This window comes from Phalacrocorax carbo, chromosome 7, assembly GCF_963921805.1.
Source record: "Phalacrocorax carbo chromosome 7, bPhaCar2.1, whole genome shotgun sequence".
Classification (NCBI taxonomy): Eukaryota; Metazoa; Chordata; class Aves; order Suliformes; family Phalacrocoracidae; genus Phalacrocorax; species Phalacrocorax carbo.
In genome coordinates, this window is record NC_087519.1 from 35,725,937 (window position 1) to 35,750,640 (window position 24,704).

Sequence of the window (24,704 nt, forward strand, 5' to 3'; positions counted from 1 at the left end):
TCTCTTCTCCCTTCTTTTCCAATAATCTCATCATGTAACCTTTATTTTTTTCCTAATTTCAAATGCTGCAATGATGCTTCGAGCTAAACTCCCCAAACACTGTCATGGCCAAGAATCAGCTCTATATTGTGTGAGGCATCCTATGGTCACAAAATTCAAAGGCAAAATGGAAGAAGAGTCTTTGATGGAATCCTCAAAAACAGTAATGGTGGAAACAAGTTTAAAAAAAAAAAAAAAAAAAGAAAAAAAGGGGGGGAGGGGGAATTATCTTGAGATAACATTTAAAAAACAAAAAAAAGTAGAATCTGAAAAGACAGCAGGTAACAAAGAACAGCCACAAACCACAGTACTGGCTGCAGTTTAAACTTACTTAAATTAGGTATGCTGTCTCTTCTCCAAATGTAGGGTCTATAAGCCCGTAATATTGTTGAGCAAACTTTTTCCCATGAAACCATTCCCACTCCAGTTCAGAGATAGGCATTATGGTCAAGCCATGTTTCTAATGATAATGTTTGGTTTGGCAAGTTTTAGTGTGGTTATCTTGGCAAACAGATACTTTAGCCTATGCCTTTTATTTGGTCCCAGTACATTCCAGGTTATTTTGATGAAACTTCAAGTGTAATATGAAGGGAAGGTCATAGCTAGTAAATCACCTGGAAAGCCCCATAAGGGATAGGTCTTGATGGCCTCACCCTGCCAAAGAAACAACACTGGGTTGCTGATCTGTTACAAATTGGAAATGCTTACAATAAAAGCAGGGGTTCTTTTTCTCGCAAGAAGGCAAGGAAATATACACAGCACAAAGAATAGTAATATGACCCTACAGCACTGCTCACCGTAGAACAGAAGGATCATAACTCTTAAGAGCAGTCAGCACTTAACTTCAATACTCAATAACTTCATAAAGTTATTGAGGCAATTCTCACAGCATTCCCCTCTCTTATTAAAAATTATTTATGTGCATGCACATGTATGTGCACAGACACACACTTTTAAATATGTGGATTATTGACTTAAAGGCAAGAGTTCATACCAAGCAAGAGGAGGAGAGAGTTGTTTCTTTATCAGCACTATTTCCTTTCAACAGAACAAAACAGAAAAAAACCACTGCAAATCATAATAAAATAAAAAGAAGATATTTAAATCCCCAAATTATGCATGATAGCTCACACAAACATGATTTTTTTTTAGGTCTGTTGCTCTGTAATGGTGCTGTAAGAATTGCAATATTTTTTCCTGAAAATACAAGTTTTTTGCAAATAATTCACAGTATCTGGGAATGATATAAATAACTTTAGAGTCCTGAATATAGTCAGTTTCAGAAGTGCAGAAGTAGCAGCAAATGGCTCGGTTATCAGAAATGAGCCTTCACCTCACAGCCCGATGTAAAAGAGAGCATCTGTCATTACCTTGCACTTGTGGAAATTGGGTCAAGTCAAAGTTGGAAATAAAAAATTAAGATACTATGTCTGTCACATTAAAATAATTCCTAATTACTTTATAAAAATCTCACTTGTTTTAAAAACAATACACAGAAAATTCATAGTGCTTAGTTCTGATTTGTATTCACATAGTTTTTCCCACAAATGCTCAGATGCACGGCTCCATCTTTTAAGCTGCCCTCAATAAGAAACACAGACATGAAATACCTACTTTTAATTTTCCTCCAACCCAAATGCTGATTGCTCAGGAGTTAAGAATAGCAGCAGCAAACTGATAGAAAACTAGGAAAAGGAGAGCATTTGAAAATTAATGCTCAGATTCACAGTATTATCAGAATAGGCTGACTGACAGCTATGATTATCTTACATCTATAGGAAATCTCATTATTTTATTTCTTTCATTGAACATAGTATTATAAATATGAACAGGAATTAATATGCAATGACTACAGTTAAATGTAAATATTTGGCCTCTTAATTTCACAGAATCACAGAATGGCAGGGGTTGGAAGGGACCTCTGGGGATCATCTCATCCAACCCCCCTGCTTGAGCAGGCACACCCAGAGCAAGGGGCACAGGAACGCAACCAGGAGGGTTTTGAATGTCTCCAGGGAAGGCGACTCCACACCCTCCCTGGGCAGCCTGTTCCACTGCTCTGGCACCCTCACAGGAAAGGAGTTTTTTCTCATGTTTAGCTGGAACTGCCTGTGTTCCAACTTGTGCCCGTTGCCCCTTGTCCTGTCATTGGGCACTAATTAAAAGAGCCTAGTCCCATCGTCCTGACATCGGCCCTTTAGATATTTATAGGTATTGATGAAATGCCCCCCTCAGCCTTCTCTTCCCCAGGCTGAACAAACCCAAGTCTCTCAGCCTTTCCTCATATGGGAGATGCTCCAGCCCCTGATCATCTTGGTAGCTCTCCGCTAGACTTGCTCAAGGAGTTCCACATCCTTCTGAAACCGGGGGGGGGGCTCAAACTGGCCACAGTACTCCAAATGTGGTCTCAATTTCATAGATGTTCTTCAGATATCATCTAAATGGGTAGGTATATTTATCTGTAATTGTCTTTTACAGAATAGATAGCCCTCAAATCAAACAGCAATACAAGAGGATTATCTAATTTACTAAACAGCCTGCTATAGAAGCTAGACTCATATATTGACCTCTTTTACACTAATACAGATCCAGGATGACTATCACCTGCAGGAAAATAACTCTGGTTCAACAGAAACTGCTGAACTGTACCCCACCTCACAGAAACACGTCTATTACTGAAATTGAGTCCTGGGTGAATATTTAAAATACTCTGAAACACAAATAATTCAACATTTCCTCCAAAAGTTATTAATCTTTAAATACATCCCATAGGTGTGCATCACAACGACAACATACAGCAAACCGTAACTTGAACCCCATACAAAAAACATGTCTTCATATAATTCACTAATGAATAAATGTCTACTAAATACAGGTGTTAAGGCTGTTGTGGGATAAAAATAGAACTGAGCTTTCAACAGTGATTTGTGACTTTTGGTTAGCTTGCAGTCAGTGCTGTTGGAGCATTTGTTGGTTTTACACACATACATTCATACGCACACACACTTTGTTAGACATAGTCACGCTGATGCTTTTCCTGTTTCCTCTTTCCTTATCTTCTACAGTTCCACCTAGTTCCTTTTGTCCTTCTTTTTGTTTTCTTTTGAATAACCTCAGTGTATTTTAGGACCTTAGAGAAAGAAGAAAATAAATACAAATAATTTACACCAACTTCTGCATAGAGAAACACCACTGCTACGGACCCTGTCTTTTCGTTCCAGCAAGTCAATTTCTTTAAACAAGTTGCACTCCACCAAAGGACTGAAAAAACGCATCTTAAAAACAAATTAATTAGCTTCCTACAAATTAAATTTTTCCTCTCTGTACTCTTAAACCTTTTATCTATGTTTTCCTCTGTTACTCTAACAATAAAATCTATTAAAGTCAAATTACATTTCTGTAGGCATTGATTTGCTAAAGCTTTTGATACAGCCCATTCCGGATGCATTAGCCGATATGACAGATCCCGTCTGGGAAGCTGCCACGGACTGCAGACAGCGTTTGAAGTACAGTTATGCAATGAATGCCACAATGCCCGGGTAGTCAAATTATCTGTCTTCACAACAGAGCTTCTTGGTAGATGGGTAATTCACACAGAACTGTGCTGCTGTCTGTATATAGAAACTGCATAACTCTTTGGAAAGGCACAGTTGAATATGTGCTCGGAAGTTACTATATACCGACCACAGAAGTGGTCACTGGGAGTAGTTCAAAATGTTTTACAAGAATGCTTTGATGCTATCCAGAGCAGTACTACTGGCCAGTAGCTAAACTATAATTATGCTAGCTGGATCTGAAAGTCAGGGTTGAGCTGCAAGAATTCCCTTCTCAGCTCACCCGTTCCAGACCTTGATCAAGGCCAATGTACTTTTGGGAAAGTTCAGTTCCAGTGAAAATGTAAGCCTACAGTTGAAAACCTCTTGGGTTCAGTTTTTGTTTTAAAATCTAGGTCACATCACTCTAGGAGCAGTGGCAGATATTCCACACAGGTGCAGAGGACATGGGGATATTCTATACATGAGAAAGTATGAACAAAGAACTGTTTACAAAAATCTAACTGTATGTGTTAAAAAAAAGTATTAACACCAATCCATTATAAGGTTTGTCTCTGGCCTGGCTACCATCTGTGATGGGGATTTTGTTACATAGTGAAACAAGGGCAAGATAGGGCTTTAAACACTGCCTGGAGCACACCAGCCCTATGTTTATTCCCAGCAACATATTCATAAATTATAAAACCGGAAAAGGACCACTTTGACTCTGTGGGCTGCAGGAATTTACTTAGTCATGACATGTTCTGCCTGCTATGGCGACCAAGGCAGGCATTCAGGAGCTTGCAGCCAAATTCCCATTTGCTTCATCCAGGTACATTACCACTGTACACCTGAACAGTGGCCCGTAACTCCACGTCTCAGGGATGAGCGATTAATAACACTTGGACCGTTTCCCACTAGAGCAGGGCTGGGTGCAGCTACTGCCTGGCCTGGGCAGCAGACCTGTCACGTCGCCCTTGCAAGCACGCATGCTCCATGGGGAGGGCCAACAGCAGGGGCACAGAGAGCAGTGGCTGCTGGCTGAGCTCTCCAATGACATGGTGCACCTTGCTCCCGAGGTCACTTCTGCTGAGATCAGATAAGGCCTGTCGGGAGAGGATCATCCCTCTGGTGTGAGTGGACTTCAGTTCATCATCGAAGCTCCACTTTGATCACACCGTTTCCATGGGCAAAGATCACAGTTGTGGATTTTGTTAGGCTTTTCCCAATCTTTGTTGGCTACATTTTTTTACCTACTGCTTCCCTGAGTAAACACGTGTCCAAGCTCAAGCCTATTGCCTAGCTTTCAGCTCCTTCAAACTTTGCTGGTGTGAGGAAGGGCTACCTCTAGTCTCTGCTCTCTAAACTGGCTCTAAAACAGGAGATTGACTAAACAATAATTATAATCTGGAAAGTGTTTATTTGCTGTGTGCCTTATGACATTGGTTTATGGAAGCCCGTGCACAGCATACTCCCACAGCAACCCGTGTACAGTTCTCATTATCATATTAAAAAACTGGCAGGGAACCACAACTTTTTCCCCTCACCCCAAAACAAAGAAACCTTATGACACTGAATTCCCTTTTCTTTTAAGCAGCCTCATTTTAAGCCCTACTATTTAAACAAAACACAACACAAACCAACACTAATGTCTTATGGACTACTTTGTATGGTAGAGAGTTAGTTCCTGTTAATTCAGCTTCCTCAGAAATGAATGCTTTGTTTTCCTGTCTTAGGAAGTCAGGATACCTTATTGTGTTTGTGTATTTCAGTTCACTCTGCCATACATTACCCTGATTAATTTTGGCAGTGACAAAGTTGGAGAAGTAACTTAAAAATGTGATCATACAGAAGCATTGTGCAGCAAAATCAGCACTCCTGTTTTAGCTCTCCTGACCTTTCATTTCCTGTGAAGGAGCACAGGAGGTAAAACCTGTTTCTGAGGGCATGGCCTTAAGAGTTCTCACAATTCTGTTTTTGAATTATTTCTTTCACAATAAATGAAAATGTATACAGTGTTACACTTAGAGAGGCAGCACTGCAGTACCACAATAGCACCAAATAGGTAGACTGAAGGTGGAATTAGACTAGAACACTATGGCAGTTAAATCAAAGAAAGTCAATCTAAATTTATCTTTGTCAACCTTAGAAAACAACAGAGGAGAAACCAAGGAATGCAAATGATAGGCATGAGAAATCTGACTCTTGATTGCTGGGTCAAGTTTGCTTCGAAAAAGAATACGCAGAGTTACTGAAAACAACAAAATGTGCAACTGTGACAAAGGGAGAATTTGAGCACATTGGACTTGTAATTTATTTCCTTTGAATTTCACTTCTTGCTTCCCTCTCATTATAGCTATTGAAATATTGTTTGGGAAGTATTATAATATAATGACAGTTATCTATGTGAATTGTAAGTCATTTGTGGCTTAACTACTCTTTTTAAGACTTGGCCTTAACTATTTTCAGACTAAGCATGTACTTCCTGTAATTTCCCAAAATAACTTCTAGTGATCAATGGTGCTAGAAGAGCTGCTGACTGCTGGAAAGCAACACTTGAAGTGTCTGCACAAAGATCAAATATAAATTTATTAGAGAGCACCTATATGAATGTCTATTGAAAGTGATCAATCATTGATTCTTCACTGACAAGCTTCTGAAAGTGGTTTCTACTCTGAACGCACACAGACGTAAAAAGCAGCAAAAAAAAAACCCCAAGCAAACAAACAAAACACACCCCAAAAAGGCATTAAATTCATAGACATGTTGATCACAGCTCTCCTTAAAAGATCAAATCTATTCTGCATCAATTTATATTTCTGCCATATATGAAAAACATCCTGCTTAAATAACAACACTGTTAAGAAAATGGTCTGACAAATCCACATCACACTTATGACAATGCTATTTGCTTAGCAAGGATATGCGATTATTTTACAGCGATGGAAGATTCATTAGGAAACAATTTCATTGCACTGCCAGCTAGCAAGGCGTGTAACAAACACATTGTGCGAAAGAGGCTCTGATCCAAACACTAGGTTCATTTTGGATCTCCTCAAAAAATAAAGTAGCATGTTCTCTGAGCTGTTAGTCTTCTAGTTTCTCGCTTCTCTTCTTCTAAAGCCAGAAAAAGTTGAATTGGTTGCTATGTCTCATGCTGGAAGGTTCTGCCTTTTGAGTAGGGTTGTGACCTGCGTAATCATGTGCTAAGTTAAATTTATTAAATTATTTTTTTAAAATGAGCTCACTTTTTATTTTGGAGGTGAAATCATTAAAACCAAAATAATTCTTTAATGTGGAAAACCAGTCCCCAAAAATATAAAGCTACAAGTCCCTCTACTCACAGTAAAATTGGAGAGGCTGTAGTTTTGGGATCCAATGCCTTCAGTGGCAATTTCAAGTTAAGGATTTCACACTTTCCCCTATCCTTGGGTCACCTAAGTCCAAGTAATTTCAGTGATACTGACCACAGTATGTCTCCAGAAAGTTTTGCTGTTATATTGTGGTAGTTCAGCAGCAGCAGCAGCTGTGTAGAGGTTAAGGTTTCACTAAGCCAGCGTTGTCCCCAAACTCAGCAGCCAAAGAACATTCTGGTGCTAAAAGTGCTTCACAGAAGAGAGGAAAGCAAAGAAGAGTAATTTCAGGAAGGCACGAGGAGCTCACCAGTAAGGTGGAGAGATGAGGACCTCACCAATAAGCTTCCATGGGAAGAAGTATTAAGAGGAGGAAGACGACTAGTTCACTGTGACTAAGAGAGGCTTCTGTTTTGACAGGGCACAAAGTCAAGGCATTAGTGGAAAAGAACATCATATCTTCAAGGAAGGTCTGAAGATCTTCATTTCATAGACCTCCTAACTCTCATGCTGGAGAGAACCTTCTTTCTTTCATGCTGGAGAACTCCTGGAAAAACAAACACAGACACCCCAAAGAATTTATATATGTGTATAGAGCTATTCTTAATTTAAGAATACACTTGCTTTAAGCTTCTGTATTTAGTCTACAGGCTTTGTTTAGTAAAGATCACTTTGCTGACTCTTCAGCAGGCATTGCACTGGTCTTCCTGAATAGCAGTGGTCTCCTGAGTCAGGGTGAAGTGCAACTTCCATTAATAGATTACAAAGACGGTTTTCTGAGAACTGCAGCCCTGGCTTAAAAACGCTTATCTTCTGGTGAGAACACCTTGACTGTGCAACAGTTATAATGGAAGTCAAGCATGGAAGGGACTGCTGGACTAAACACAGAATGAAACCTTCCAGCAACAGTTTTCTGACTGAGCAAGATGATATTAAAAAAAGGAGAGGAAGCATTGAAGCGGATGCTGAAATCTGGAGAGGTAAGAAGGGCTGGACAGTACTACTGTTCTGCAACAACAAAGCTTACGTATTTTCTTTTCAAGAATTCCTATGTTGCCCAACATTGCAGGAGTTGACTACTTATTTACTTAATCCTCCTAAAAATCTCAGTGAAGAAGATAAAAATAATTTTCATTTTGCATACACAAACTAAGGCAATAATATTAAATTATTAATCCACATTCAATGTTTTGGAAAAGGCAAGAACAGCTCCCTCATGTCTCATTGTTAGCTCTAATTTTAAAAATAACACAGGAGGCAGAAGTCTCTTGATCTTTCACATACATATGTCATGTTCAGACCCTTCTCCTTATCTTTCACGTCAGATGACAACCCTCAGGATTAGCCACATGACTGGGAGTCTGGTGATGAGCCAACAGATTATGTGGCCACTTCCCACAGAGAAAGCCTGACAAGGAAGCAGCCCAGGCAAATTGTTTCCTGGCAGATTTAGGAAAGAGAATTTCAGCTTACCTCTTCCTGTGGGATCTCTACCAAGGTGGCACCAACAGTGTGAATGAAGGAGATGGACTGCATGACTAAGGGAAGTTGGCAAGAACTCCACCAGCACACTGCATTACGGCAGTCACAGACACACTGTGAAGAAGCTGAAATTAATGCAAAACATGCTACTGATAAAGGCACGCTGACAGTATGAGCTAGAGTACTCTGCCATGCAGCTGAGGAAAGCCAGATGTGGTAAAATGGCAGGCTGGGCAGGACAGCAGTGACTTCCTCCTCTGACGAGCTAAAAGCATGCAGATCCAGCGCACAGGGCCTTCAGGCTACCCTGGAGGAAAGATTATAAAATTCTAGTTACTCAAATTGCAGAAGTATCTAAAGGTTGTTAGAGGATACCCTTTTTTTCTCTGAATTTAGTCATATCCATATTTAAAAGACAACCACTTTTTGGCACTTCATGGGCTCAATCCATGTTTTGGATTGAGACTGCAACCACAGGAACTGGGGACACACCTTATTTCCATCAGCTTTTTAAAAAGACAAGCCAACAACCTGTTGTTGATTTCAGAAAATATGGCCTGAGGAAAAAACACAATGACAACTCGGCCTTGCCCCCAGCTCAGCTGAGTGCAGAGAGAATCAGGGTACGTGAGAAATTTTATTGTTGTTCTCACCTCCTGCCTTAATCAACGTTCCAAACAACAGTTTAAAGAAAAATGAAATGCTGTTCTAAATTCACCAGCTGGAGGTGAAGCAGTAAATTGATAAATGGTTAAAATTATAATTTCTTCTTTCAGTTAATGTTCAAAAAAGTGGAAAAACAGAGCACTATCACTGTGGTGAGGAAACCTAACAGGGCAGCACGACTGACCACAATAAACTGAGGAGAAACCTCCTGACATTTCAGTTTTAATGTATTTTATTGACAATAAATAATTCATGGCATAACTGAAATTTTATTCACTCTAATTAATAATTAGTTATCAAAACAAAACCCCAAACAAACAAGAGAACAAGCGACAGGCGCTATCACTTCCTAGTTGGAGGGCCTCAGAGAACGGTCTCCCCGCTGCCGCCCCCAGGGCCTGTACAGCACAGCTATGCACAGCAGGAGGGACTTTCAGCCCTGCTTCCATACCAGGAAGGCTCAATCACGACATCAAACAGACAAACCATAATTTTGAAATTAAAAAATAAAAGTATACAAGAGAGGCAGAGACTGTGAACTGCTGCATACAGTATACTGTAACGCCACAAGTCTTTGGAAGACAGGATCAGAGCTGTAAGGGAGAACTTTTCAAAAATTACTGGCAAAAATACCAGAGACATTATCTGGTATTTTTAATTTTTTATCAAATCTGTAGCAGCATTGCTGTTTTCATGGTTTTCCTTGTGACACTGTACACTCTGCAAACATAGTAGGTGAGTTCTCCAGCCAGGTCTCTTTCCTCCACATAATCAGCGCTTCAATTTCTATAGATAGAAGCAGGGCCTAAGAGTAGTTGAAAAAGTACAACCATTTTTTCAAACCATAACAGAGAATAACTCCTCTTCCTGTTGTTCTGATTCAATATAGTTTAGTTTATCTGCCTACAGATAACTTGATTTCTCTGAGATGTATTCAATTGGTTTAATCTACAGAAGGCACGTAAGTTTTATTTTATTCTCTTACTGTCCACCTCCAAATCTAACTGTCAAGTATCCTAATACAGCAGAAATGGGAATTTTGGGGATCCTTGCAGCCAAAGGGATACCCAGCAAACAGAGCCTTTCTATAGCTTGTGCAGTGTTAGGGGGATTTCTCAGAAGTTACTTTTCCATGGTCCTTGTATAATGCAAAGTAGCCGTTTTTAAACCATCTACCAATTCAGATCAGTTCAGATTGGCACAGAACCTTTTACAGAAAACACATTCCCAGTGAGCTTTGCGAGGCACAAGGTGTTGGGTTCCCCCTCCCTCCAAGAGGCCTTACACCCATCTTTACTCTGCCTTACAGTACAGAGATCTTGGGTCGTTTCCTGTAACGTCTGAGCCTACTCACTGCAGTCATACATTAACATTTGATTATCCCATTACTGCTAGCCCAAATGTAGAGTACAAAACTTCCAACCTGAAAGTATTTAAATACAGAAGTTAGAATAACACCTGCTTTTTCAAGTAGTCATTGATTAGCCTCCACCTTTTCCTCTTACATATAAACATTCTTTCAGACCATACATTTGGAAAGAAGCGAGTATGACAGATCATGGTTCTTCCCATCCCAGATTCCTTATTTCATCTTTTTGAGAATAGCATCTCCTTAGAGGTACAAAGACAAAAAAGGAAGAGCTTTTCTACAAGCTGAAAGTCCTGATTTTTTTCCACTTCCACTCTTTTCCATCCTCCATCTTACAGCCTGAAGAATTTCATACAGGCATCTGATAAGTTCATAACTTAGTTTTGGCATCTTCAAAGTCACAGCTTAATAAAATTACTAATAGGCAGATAAATACAAGGTCTACTGGACAAGGGTGGATGCTGTCATTTTACACCAGTGAACTAGCCTCAAGCCTTGCAGCCTGAAAACCCCCCCCAAAAACCAAAACAACATCGGCTGCACCCAAAGATGGGTTGAAGGCCACACAAGAGATGGGCAAAAGATTCACCCTACCTTCATTATTTTCAGTGTTGCTTCTTCAAATTAATCTAGCTTAGGTGAATTAAGTTGCAGAACAAAGCACTCAAACAGCTCTCCAGATTGATTCAATTAACAGTTAACATGCTGTACTTAAGCTGCTACCAAGTACTAGCTTCAGCTCATCATTCAAAAGCAAATGTGAAGGCTGTTCATACTGCTGCGTTACTCTGTTGCTGCAGCATAGAGTTACGTAACTGAAATATGGCACAGGCTAAGTTGGTAGGACCCATTTAAGCACATACTACTCATTACACAGCCCTTGAATGTAATAGAGGGCATGAATAATAGCTTCAGCTAAAAGTCAGCTGCTAGCAAGATGGACACGGATGCTTAATTCTTAAATATGCAGAAAGTACGGCTACAACACTAGAATATGCTTATAAACAGGGCTTGAGTTTCCTTTTTGCTTTCTGAATTAGTACTTTGGCTGGAAAAAAAGAAACCCTAATAAACACCACAGGAGACGTATGACATTTAAAATACTAATTAAAGAGATTAATATCAAAGACTAGAAGGACAAAAATTTATTTAGAGTTCCACAACATACATGCCAACTCAGCATCAAATTGAGCTTGAACACAGCAATCTTTGCAAAAACCCAAGTGTGTAAGTGTTGCTTGTGCTCCTGGAGACTGCTTCAAATGGTTTTTCCAACCCCATTCATTTTCAAACAATAGCACTAATAAACGCATTCAGTACAGAGTTTTTGAAAACTGAAGCTGTCCCAGTAATGGAGCCAGAAAGAAACTCAAGCAATAACCAGAAACTTCCACTTGAAAAAAATTCAAAGCAAAATAAACTACTGAGCATTCGAGTTTCACTAGCTGATACAGGAGTGATCCCATTTGCTGATTTTCAAACTTGAAGAAATTATAATCTGTTCTGTAGCAGATAGAACAAAAGAATTCATAAAAGGATTAGATAGTAAAGTACCATATTTTTGAGGCTTTTATGCTTTAATTTAGAAGTGTTCAATTCATAATGGTCTATTTATTTAAGTTTGCAATTTATAGGAATAAAAATCTATGCAAGAAAAGAATCAAGAGTTTCAGGTTTGTTTATGAATGCATTTTGCTTCAAAAGCCTTTTAAAAACATTTGCTAAACAGGCATGTTTAATTCTCCTAGGAGAAAAATAATGATTAACATAAAAACAATGCGTATTAACATCACTAACACACTGTTTCTCTGCCCATATGTTACTTTTAACATGAATGGAAACCCACCAGATCAGCACTACCCTCCCCACGCCCTTCCCTTCTGTAATGTCAATTCCTACAATTTTTAAAAATTTGTATTTTATGAACAAAATTCACTCATAGGTCTATCTTCTACCAGGATTAAATGTGCTCACTAACGCCTTTTAAATTGTAACGGTAGCTTCCAGTACCTACACACATATTATTTCAGTAGTTGCTGGAGCATGCAAATTATCTGAAACAATGCAAAGCACAATGGCCATAAAATACTGTCCTATCTAAGGCACTTCAACATCAACACAGGCTAATATTTAGCAACCAAATCAGCACAGTTAACATTTATGTTAATTCATTAATGTGGAGAAGGCTGTGGGCAAAGGGATTGGGGGTGAGTTGTTTTTATATTTTTACTTCAGAACATACGCAAGTTTTCATTGCAACTAAACCCTTTTAAAAAAAAAAAGAAGGGTCTTAAGATAAAATGAGAATGGGTAACTTTAAATAGTGGTCTGGTACATATGGCTTTCATTTGAAAGCAAGTGCTGCCTTCTAAGATATTAATGGTTCTTTGGAAAAATACACACCAATGCTTATCAAGAGTAATAAGCAAGCTACTGCAGACTGATTTGCCCCTTCCTACATAAATAAGCAGCAAAGCCTCGTGTCTTCTACTGACTGGTGTCAGCCTCTCTGGGAGGGGACTGTCCTGTCAGCAAAGGCCAAGATTTCCAAAGGCAGCACCCTGGGCAGCCACAGGTCCTTCTCAGGCTGCAGCCTCATCATGCAGCAACATCCTCAAATCCGCCAGCATCACCTCTCATGCAATTGCTCCCAGTGATCTGGAATGATTTAAGTATTCTTAAACTGCAAGTCCTTTCTTAAGTGAATATTTTGACTTGACAGGGTCAAAGTGGTTATATATGTGCAATAATACCAGCAGATCTAAGGGTATGGTAAGCCTCTAGCAAAAGGAGAGGTGAAAAATAGCTCTGCAATAGCCCCTTCATCTATACTGCAGTCAGAAGAGGACATTGCATTAAATACAGCCGAACCCGAGACATCGTAAACATCTCAGGGGAAAGAAACCCCTTCTTTGAGACAGCCTTCCTTGGGGGGGAGAGGTGGTGTTTTCAGTGCCTGCCTTTTACTGATAACAAGAATCCTGTTGAACGTGCACTGCTCCATGGAGCTGCTTCGCAGACGCAGGAGGAGGGACCAACAGGGACCTGACATGGCTTCAAGTTCAATTATCACTTTAACAACATTTTACTCGGAAATCAATGATCTCAGTATTTTTCCAGTCCCAAAAAGAATTAAGGCCCTGCAAATGGTATGCACAAAAAAATTTCCATCTGCATAGAACCAGAGTGGAGCACAGGAGAGCCGCAGAAGAATTCTTCCTCATCCTTCCTCTTCTGCTGATTTCCAGACAATCATCTGGGCTATTTTATGTTGAAGTCTTGCTGTGGCTTCCAGTAATTTCACTTGCTGTGAACTCTTCCACCACCTTAAGTGAAAGGAGGGCTGTATCCTGAAGGTTCTCCAGAAAACTGAAACAAGAGCTTTAGTGAAGTAATTAAAGGAAGCATACCCCCTACCACACCTAATTACACTTGACTTTATTCTTAGGCTATGGTGATCCACAGCCATTCTCAATTACACACAATGGAAACATCAAAGAAACCTGGTGGGACAATTTAAGATATTTGAGACAGCTTACCAAGAAAACAAAACACCCCAAAAACACTAGAGCAGATAAAACAGTATCTAGTTTATTACATATAGAAAGAGATTTCCAGAATTTACAAACACCCACATTTTCATTCCAGGGAAAGAGGCAATTTGAAAAGTTCACCCTTTTTTGTTTTCATTTTGTTTTGTGGTTTTCTGATGGTTGGTTTTTTTCTTTACAATATATACAATGGAAGACTTTGATTTCTTTTTTCTAATATTTTTTTGTCAGTTCCTGTGCAATTGATGAATTCAAGTTGACACTTGTAAATACCATGTACAGTAATGTTTGTCTTCATTGTAGTTAATACAGACTATTATTTTACAAGGAGTACAAAATTATTTTTCTTTTGGAAAGAACTCAACATCAGGGTTATCTTACAACTGATAGTATCAGTAAATATGACTGTACAATCAAGGCCCAGGGACCAATGACTCATATTATATTATTTTCTGAATTACAATCTTAAAACAAGAATAGTACCCTACTCTATTCTTAGAAGCCTTGTTTTAAGCAGGTTTCCCACTCTGTTTACAACAGAATATAGTATACCTCAGTTCCACATCAAAAAAGATGTGCTGTAGGAAAAGTTACATTTTAATTAAAAAAGTACATGTATAAATCAAAACCTATGTTAAATATTTAATACTCTTCAACCAACATTAAGTTTTGTATGTAATAATTTACAATGATGATTTGTCATACAGGTTTTCAGCAGCAAATGAAGTTGTGTAAATGTGCTAGTAAAAATACCCATTCTCACCATGACATAGTGGTGGGCACATCTGTTCATTGTGGCCAGCTAAGTCCTTATGGTAGAGGATGAAGTAAGAGAGACTCATTGTCCAGGTGTCACAGTGCTTCTGCTTGGCACAACACAGGATGTGCAGCTCAGTCAACTAACTCCTGAGGTTTGTGTAAAGTAAACAAACTGAACTGGATGCATCGTACCCATTTACAGAGGAAGAGGAGGAGGACGAGGAGGAGGAGGTGAGGTCCTAGTTGTGATAGCATGAAACATTTATAGTCTTGATACCCATGAGTTAAAAGAAGGATTTGCTGAGGTTGTATAGGTCATCGTTCTGAAATTGAAGAGAGAAAGAAAATTAGCATCATGGGCACTTTAAAAGCTTTTCTGTAATTATTTCCACCCCCCTCCCTTTTTTTTTTTCCTTTGAAAGAGTTATCATCCAAACTGAAAATGTTAGCAGCTTGAAAAATTATGGCATACACAGTTGAACTGTACTCAAGCATCTGAATCCCAAAAGCATTTAAAACAGATGTTGGCAATAAAATTCAAAGCAGTCAGAAATACATTTAAAACTTGCAAGAGATTCACCTAAGCAGAAACAATTTAAGTGTCCATACTGATTAACTCTGACAAGCTCCTGTGACAAGGAAAAGAAAAGCTCAAACCATTTGCCTGCTGTTGGCATTTTTATCCACTACAAGAAAGATTCATTAGATATCAGGCCTCCTTGTAGGGCTTCCTGGCCACCTGCAAATGCCATGGCTTGCATAAAAAGGATGACCAAGGAATGGAGCATTAGGGGTGCAGCATTACCATTCCCTACTGACAAGTTACAAAAAAACCCTGTATCAGAAAATCCCACTAAAGTCCACAAATTTATCTACATTCTGCTTATCTGAAAGAGGACTGGGTAAATAACAAGGCCCTGCAAACCTAATAGTGCACAGCTCAGGTTTACTGGGGAATGAACGTCAGAAGCTGCCTTTGACCCTGCCCCACTAGTCCTCCTCATCTCTTGGCTCCAGCCCCCCGACCCAGCACATGCACAACTGTCTCTGCCGACAAGTCCTCTCAACTCTGTTTTTCAGTTGATTTTACACAGGCAGGTCATCAGTACAAGGGCTCTGATCACAAGCGACGTAGTGCACAGTGGGGCGCTCTCGGTGCTGATCTGCCTCATGTCCTGCCAGCAATCCCATGGCAGACGCTTCAGCTCCCAGTGGGGAGTGGTGTCCCTGCTGGAGATGCAGGGTTGTGGTTGCACACTGGGGTGCCGTGGGGTGCCTCCCCACTGCAGCCAAGGCCCTGCCGCAATGGCTGGCTGCACGCACGCACCATGCACGCCTCCCGCCAGCTGCCAGCGTCAGCCCCGCTGCTGGCGGGGTGGCCATGAAAGCATGAGATCTCCGAGCTGCCGGAGACCACAGCTCCATCCTCCTCTCTTCATGCTACAGTCGCATGCAGCCATACCCACTGGGGACTGAACAACACAGCAGTGAAATGAATACTATTTTTGTTTTAACTGGGGTTAGAGGACTACCATCATTTACATTTCAGGAATTTTGCCTAAAATCATGATGAAGCAAGACTTCATCAGATTTTACATGAAAGTGTGTCTATTTCTATATTCGATATTAACTATGCTCCTTAAAAGATAGGTAAACAGTGCATTTTCCTCAGTACAAATAAAGGCTTCCCATAGACATGTTGAAGTAAAAAAAAACTGAAAAGACCTCCTGTCCTATATTCTTTAATTGCCTAAGAAACAGAATTTACTTTGTGTGGTCCTTCAAGTGAAAGGAAAGCCTATCCCTGCAAATGATGTGTGGTATGCTGTGAAAACTCCCTGGAGAATTATCTCACAGATCTCTTATTTACTTTCAACTTTCCTCTGCACTCACATTGCAATCTACTGGAATGTTCCTACCCAAATATCTATATACAGCTTCACATAGCTTTGCAGCTTTCAACTATGTCGGACCTAAAATTAGCCAGTAATGCCATACTTTATCAATAAAGACGAGCGACAAAGGAGAAATGGCTTCATTTAAGTGGAAGAGCAAAGCGTGTGTGATTTGTGTGCTGCAAATCTGAGGCAGGTGTTTCACACCCAGCTCCCATCCAGCAGGGCCAGAGGAACAGCTGGGTGCCCACCAGCAGGGCCCCACACCCCAACCTGCCCTGCACGAACAGGGCAAGCAGAAGAAAAGCAAGTAACAGCTTTTCTACATTGCTAGACCTTATTCTGCTAAGAGATTTAGAGTACATAAATAATAATTTGCAGTCTCGGGGCCAAGTATTACGCCTGTTCACTAGTATACAGGTCATCTAAACTGAAATATATCATGTATTGAACAAAATGGCCTGTCCAATCCAATTCCTCACCAATTCAACCAATATGGCCAAGAAGTCATCGCAACCGCTACTGCTCAGGAGTCAGAAGAGCAAAGGAAGAAAGAGTAACAAGTCTACTCGAAAAACAAAACATTTCCTAGAGGAATTAACTAAGAAAATACTACTGAGGAAACCCACAGTTACAGAAACACAGATGCTCACATATTAAAGTCCTGCGCATGTGTTAAAAGAGTGAAAAACCACAGCAGGCTGAAATATCTAAGAGCTTAAGACTTGGGACGAAGAGCCAGAATCATGTAGGACACGAACTGGTACAGGCTGTGTTTCATACAAACTTCAGCTGCAGGTATGGCAGGACGCAGGGGCATGGAGCAGTTTCACGCTTGTATTTACACCTCGAGGATCTTCAGCAGTGCAACGTGAAAATCTATCACCCTTTGATAGTAATACATTGGTAGCTTTTGTTTTCTTCTAATTTTGTGGAGAAAAAAAATTTAGATTCTTTGTTACAGACCATCTGAAATGATTGACTGCAATTATTTGTTTTCACATCCCCAATTCCCCTGACAAATCTCTTTCCACAAAACAAAAATTGTGTAACTGAGAATAACAACCCGTGCTACTATTACAGGACAGCAGTGCCTGTTCTGTCCGAATGCACAAAGATGCCTAGAAAACAGCCATTCTGAGAGCAAAGCTGCTCCTCCAAGGTCACTGGAAATACAGTCAACCTATAAGGTCTTGGATCCAGGGAATTCTTGTTTCTGCTTAACTTAGAGCCAGAAGCCCCATCCTCAATTTTAGCATACAAATGCTCTTCGCTGGACTTAAAAGAATATTTCTTAAATTTTTGACAAAACAATCTGAATCTCCTCTCTCCTCAGTGAACTATTACAGTATGTTTCAAGGCGGATGTACCTTATTTGAAATTGAAGTCATTAGCTGGACACCTCATTGTTTCTTATCAACAGCCATCAGCATTTCCTTAACAACATATAAAAACAGTGCAGAAGACAAGTGTTTTAATAGAGAGTGCTAGGTCTGCAGCGAGCTGAGGTAAGGGTCATTAAAACTACTGACATCACTGTTGGCAAGAAGAGAAAAGGGAAAACCTGTGTTTAATCTATTTCCTATTCACCACAAGTTTCAGCTGGAGTCCCCAATAATGCAGTTCGTGGTTGACTTTATGGAAAAAATTAGTGATGCAAGAAAAATGTACCGAAACAAACAAGCATCTTTAAAAGTTACTACAAGGTACCTTTGACAAGTAGTCTCTGCTCAACATCTGTTACAACACACATGCAGATAACACTCAGGCATGTTCCAGCTGGCAACGCTTTCTTTCTTCTCAGATCTATTAGTCCAGGCTGGATACGACACAGCTAGCTGCAGTTCCTACTACAGCTGAAGTCCCATTCTTAAATCCAGTAACTAAAAGTAAGTTGATACTTCATTTTATTTCCATTACTGGGGAGCTGGAGAAGGAGAGGAGTACTTAGAATTTGAGCTCTAAGAGCAGAGTGTCTAGACAATTTAATAATATATCTTTCCTAAAGTTAACAGAATTTTCATACATAAAATAGATGTGTTGTTAAAACACACCTAAAGTGTAATCCCTACTCCTTCCTTACAATTCATTCTTTTTGAAAAGTAACCAAGGAGGAACAAATATATCAAAAGAAGTGGAAGTGGAAACTCCAGCGATCTTCAAGCAAAGGACATTTTCAGTCACCAATTTAAACTTTTTTTTTCTATTAAGGGCCAATAATGTGTCTTGACCCTAAAACACCAACAGAAATGTCCTTCCAAAGAGTTGTTTCATTTCAAAACAAGTTAAATAATGCGGAGCTGCTGTTGAAGCTCCACGATTGTTTCAGCAAATAAATGCAACTCCTTTGTCACTGATTAATACACCAGGGCAAAATGCAGCTCCCAAACATCAGACCTACTTAGTGCACTGTGACACCTTTCCAGTGTTAGCTGGACATCTGTTTAGGAAACAACTCTACAGGTAACAGAGCCAGGTCAACGAAAGGACGACTCCTGACTAAAGAAACTGCAGTTTTTTCTAGATCTACCAAAGAAGGATTGTTTCCCAGCTCTGCCATCAACTTTGCTAAACCAAAGGTATTCTCCAATACTGTACCTACCCCACAGGCATCTCATTTGAAACAATGAACAACAAGGACTAGTTGAAGACTCCCTATCAAAGTTACCAGTTATAAATAAAAGGTTTTAAAAGTAAATGCATTTCTTGTTTACTTTAGGATCAGAGAGTATCCTATTCTCTGTAGATTAAAGTGTGATTTACTGCATAATGAACACATCTACCTAGTCAAAAATAAAAAGCTCAGGAACAAAAGCTCAAGATAGCCATTATGAAAATACACCAGCGGACTCGTAGAATCTCGCAAGCCGAGGTCTGCATGCATTCTGGGCACCCTTTGTCTGGGCAGGTATAACCAAGTATCTTTAGAAACCCGACACAATGTAAACACATTAAGTAGTCCTGGAAAGCTCATTTACAGCTCTTGTCTTGGTGACATTTGCATGAGTCATCACCTAATCATAATGCAATGGTGCACACACCTGCTTAAGAGCTGAATTGATTACCAACATGGCTCTGAGTTCACCATACTCATGATTGTAAGTAGTGTCTGTTTATATTTTTCTTGGCATTACTAAGGTGCGCACAGATATGGGAAGTATCCCATTTGGATAAATTAAAAACACGAACCAAAATTTTAACCAGCTCAGACAACTTCTTTTCAAAGAGATTCAAATACATTGTACAGTTTCCCCAATCTCACATGGACCGTTGAAAGAGTAAAGGAATGCAAGAAGAAACAATGGTTGCTCTAGTATGTTATTTGCAGCCTGAGTACTAACAAAAGGAATTCAAAATAGAACTAAACAAGGTAATTACAACATTGCTATTTAACTTGACAGGCTATAATCTACATTTAATAAGCCTAGATAAGCTTTTCTTCATTGTACCCCAAAATGCCTATTTCAGATCTCTTGTGAATGTCCTAAGTGGGGAATTACGGACAATTCTGTTTCACCAAGTCCTTCCCTATCAGGCTGAGTTACTAGAGTTGGTGTTTGCACCCCCTTTTTCTTCTTCATATAGGTAATAATTCACTAATGGAGGAACCTAAGGACCAGTAAGAGATGGTAGAGTCTTTCTGCTATGCATTCAGACAAAATTGACCCCCTTCATGTAGAGCACCAAAAAAAAGTCATCCTCGCCACAGAGGAAGATTTTCCTCTTTTCCCCAGAAAGATAAGGAGGGGAAAAAACCAAACCCCAAAACACAAAACTGAGAGACTTTTAAAATAAGATGATGAGCAGAACCAGGTTCTTACATTTAAGAACCCATTTCCTGGGGTGTAAGTGCAGTGGCGAAACACAAACTAAACCTCACACATTCTTTGGATGAGCTTCTGCCCAGCAAAGAATTCATATGTTTGATTTCAACTTCACACGGTGTCAACCTGATTTAAACTCACTGAAGACAAAACTAAACCCATCACTGAGGTCAGCAAGAAAGGCTGCTGCCACAGACATGAAGCCAAGGACTGCCTGCCCCAGGCACTAGCATAGGAGAGTGACGCTGCTGGAGGTCAGATTTGCCCGTTTCTACCTGCAAAGAGGAAGAAACGAGCTGGTTTTTGGCACAGGTACATAAAGATACTGGAAAAAGGAATTCATCAAGTTTCTATGTAGAAAAATAATTTAATGAATCTCCTGCTCTATTACACAAAATCAGCAGCAGTCAGGGGTTTGAACAAAACTGACTTGACCCAAATACTGATTCCCTGATTTAATCTTTTCAATTTTGGACAAAAAGTTACTGAGTTTTTCTTTTTCTTGAAGACTAAAGGAAACAACATATGACTAAGTCTAGAAAGAAAGAGCTTAAATTCAATAGCCTGTTTTGTAAAGAAATTCTGCAACTTTTCTTGCGGCGATACAGCTAAGTGATAAAACAGAACTGTCCAACAGTTGCAAGTTACAAAAAGACAAGATGCAGCCTGTAGGTTTTTCCTTGTTTGTTTTTTATGAAATAGAAAACACAGAAAGAATATCTCTCATTAAAAAGTGCTGCATTATAACTGGGATTCTCATGTTTGTTTCGTCAAATTTTGTAAGGACTGAAGGTCTGGATCTTTCCCCTTCCTCTACTAATAGTCCAGCTGAGTAATCAGCTAAAGGTTGAGTCTAGCTTACATGAAGAGAAATTCCCTTTGTTTCAGGACTCAAAATAATTATGTTTCTATGAAGCCAAATCTTCTCATAATGCTTCTCTAATACTCTTGGCAGCATTGTTTATGTTTGATGTCCCTCAGATAAACCCACTGCTGCCCCAGGGTCTTTTCCTCTCCCCAGACTGCAATAATAAGAAGGGATATCAAAACCTAAATGTGTATCCTCTAGTTAATAGCTTCACCTTTCACAGGACAACATTACTTCTGTTTTTATGTTTCAAAGAAACTTGCAAATTCAATGACTGGGGTCATTCATTATTTTGGAATTTGTACTGTTCAGTCCACCGAGGTTTCAGAGTCTAACCCTGAAGAATTTGGGGTATTCACTCTTCCCCTGACAACCCAATAACCCACTCCCAGTTCAAGAAAGCAACGGCGAAGTGCACATTGTACGGTTGTACCCCTGAAAGAGGAAAACACTGCTCAGTGTTTATTAAACTATATATCAACCATATTAATAAAGGGGAAACCAGAAACACAACTTCATTATGCAATTTTTTTCTCAGAGGAGTTTTCTTAGCACAATTTTTTAAATTACTTTTATGGTAGCTTGGAATTCAACAAAACTCACTGATGCTGGGAATCATTGAAACTGCTCTCCCTATGGGGAAGTAGGTGACCTGTGTGCCTTTAGATGCACTCACACACCCTCAGCTTGTTAACAATTTACACATACACGATTAAATTTGACCAAACTTGAGTGCACTGAAGCTGTGCGCCTATTATATCAACTAAATTACATCAGCAGCAGAGCTCAGCAACACATAACACCCTGTGTAGCTACCACTTAATCAGAACAGATCTCAGTCTTTCTGGCATTATGGTCTGGTTCCCCATTCCTGCAGCCAAATGTTGCCACTGTCTCCTGTGCTCTTCTGACCTAACCTTAAAATGCTCATTTTCTGCCAGATTTACTTTTCTCTGACAATATGATAAAAAACCCTACACAAATAACCTCAACTACCTTGAAACTATTCTTGTGATACATGCTAAATCGTGAGAGTTCCACCTTAAAGCAAGGATTCACACCATTCGGCTTAGCTGGAGCCATTTTTCTCCCAACAGACAAGTAAGGGGAAAAAGTAGAACAGACAGAAGAAAAATGGCATTTGAAAGGAAGACATACAGAAGCCCCGCAGGGGGATAACCTGGCCAGCTGACCTTCCCTTTGAAATTTTGCCAGTGCAAATTAAGTAGCTAGTCTGCAGCACTTCTGGCAGCAGCATAGGAAGGAAGTTCTGCAGTGATTTTGGATGAAACACTTCCTCAATTCCCAACAACAGTGCATTAAATATCAAAAAGGGATAGTACGGAGGAGCTGGAAAACACATTCTGCAAAACACGCCAAAAAAACAGAAGAGGGGATAAGAACAAATGAAATGTCATGAAGTTGAGAAAATTTTAACACACTTTGAAAAGCCAAGGTGGAAGCAAAGCATCCATTATTTTGACACTGTTTGCTATGGCTTAATACAAAAACTGTATCATACAGCAGAAATAACAGTTGAGAACAAATTAGAGGGAGTGCTTTAATAAAGTAAAAAGGGAAGGCCTTTGATAAAACACAAAATGCAACAGTGAAGTTTGTTACAACTTGAAGCTGGACTAGAAGCAATTAGTTAACCACAGATTTAGCTTTTCACCAAGATACCACCATCAGTCTGACACCAAATGAATTACATTAACTGCTCTTACCCATTGTCTTCTCCTTCGTAGACCAAGACGACAACAAATCTTGTAAGTCTATGACATCTGACATAAATTTGTTTCACTAAGAATGTATTTTCATGTACATCCACGTGCATCCACAATTTACTTCTAGTTTCTAGTGATGTGCACTCATTTGACCTGACCTAATTTTTACCTTCTCTCTCTCTGCAATAAATCACAAAACTTCTCTAGGTGGAGTCATACAGCATTTTCCTCTTCCCAGCACTTCAAACCTGATGTTCAGAATCCTTTGACACTTAAGATGACAACTGAAATCCAGAGTATCAGCCCTGCTCAAAAGCTGTTCAACAATAAAGTGCTGTGGTCAGGGTATACATCCCAGAGGCAGGTGCACAAGCACACAACTGGATGCAGAAAGACCTGAAATCTAATTCTGCTTCATGGTTGGATTTGCTATATAGTTTCACTCAAGTTACTTTGTCTTAGTCTCATGTAAATCAGATAAAACATCTATCCCATCTGTTTTTCACATGAAATTTTCTTGCAAGGAAGAGGAAGCCACAATGTCTCAAACACACACACTCACTATAACATCTAGGGAATTAGGTTTGTGCCTTCATCTTCCTGTACCTCAGCGTCTTGGACTGTGAGATGAGAACTGCTACCTGACAGAAGGATTCAGACTGTGCCAAGGGCCAGACAGCAGGATGGTAAGTGTCTTGACAGTGCCCACAGGACGACAGATGCAGGGCAGCATCTGGACAAGGTGCTATAAATAAAACATTGGGCCAGCCACAAGCTGATGAGAATAAAAAGAACTGAAAAAATGCTTCATTCCCTGAACTGCTTACAAACTGAAGAAGAATACTTTATATATGGGAAATATTAGTTTCTTACTACATGGTTTTAAACTACGAGAACGCATATGCATGCGGGTGGGGGCAAAAGTATCAATGCTTAAGAAATTAAATAACATTTGAAAATTTTGTGACTGTATATATTGCCAAGCATTATTCCACATTAAAACAGATTTAGAAAATTCGGTAAATTCTACATGCAACGCAAATAGAATTTTTAGCTGGAAAAGGAAATAAAATTCTAACATAAGAAAATAGGCCTTTACTGGTAGAGCAAGAGCTCTAACCTTCTATTCCCACTGATTTAGCAATCGAGATACTCTGCACTGCGATGGGATTAACCTCAAAAACAATGCTGAGCACTTTAATGAGCTCCAAGGTAGTTCATGGCTCAACTATTCATTGTACCATTTAAACACTCAGATACCTGTTTGTATATAGATTAGGTTTTCAAAACAATTCTCATCCAATTTATTTCCAGAAACCATAGTAGCAAGAAAACACTAAGTATGGGGTGATGAAAGGGCACAAAGGAAATGCAATTCTGATTCAAAACAACGGAGCTATGTCAAGTTTCATAGACAGACAGAGGAAGCAGCACCTGGCAGGCTCTCGGGGAGGGGGGAGCCCTATTTGGATACAGCTGTGAATTAAATCCAAATTATAAAGACCAGTCAGACAAACCAAGTCTTTTACTCCTGATTCTTTAGAGTTTCATTCAGTGAAATTCTAAAAGCCCGAATGACTGCTAATATACATTAAAGTTACTAACAGCTTAAACAGAGTAATATTAACTTCTTTAGTT

General features: G+C 39.6%; 1 protein-coding gene across 3 annotated transcripts in view; it reads right to left on the reverse strand.

Annotated features, from left to right (window-relative positions):
- Positions 1–14,012: 14,012 nt before the first annotated feature.
- IRS1 (insulin receptor substrate 1) overlaps positions 14,013–24,704 on the reverse strand; it is a 53,921-nt gene continuing 43,229 nt past the window's right edge. For all 3 annotated transcript variants that reach the window (XR_010373867.1, XR_010373868.1, XM_064457390.1), the window contains one exon: positions 14,013–15,075. The gene's annotated coding sequence lies outside the window, so the exon portion shown is untranslated. The remainder of the gene's footprint in view (positions 15,076–24,704) is intronic.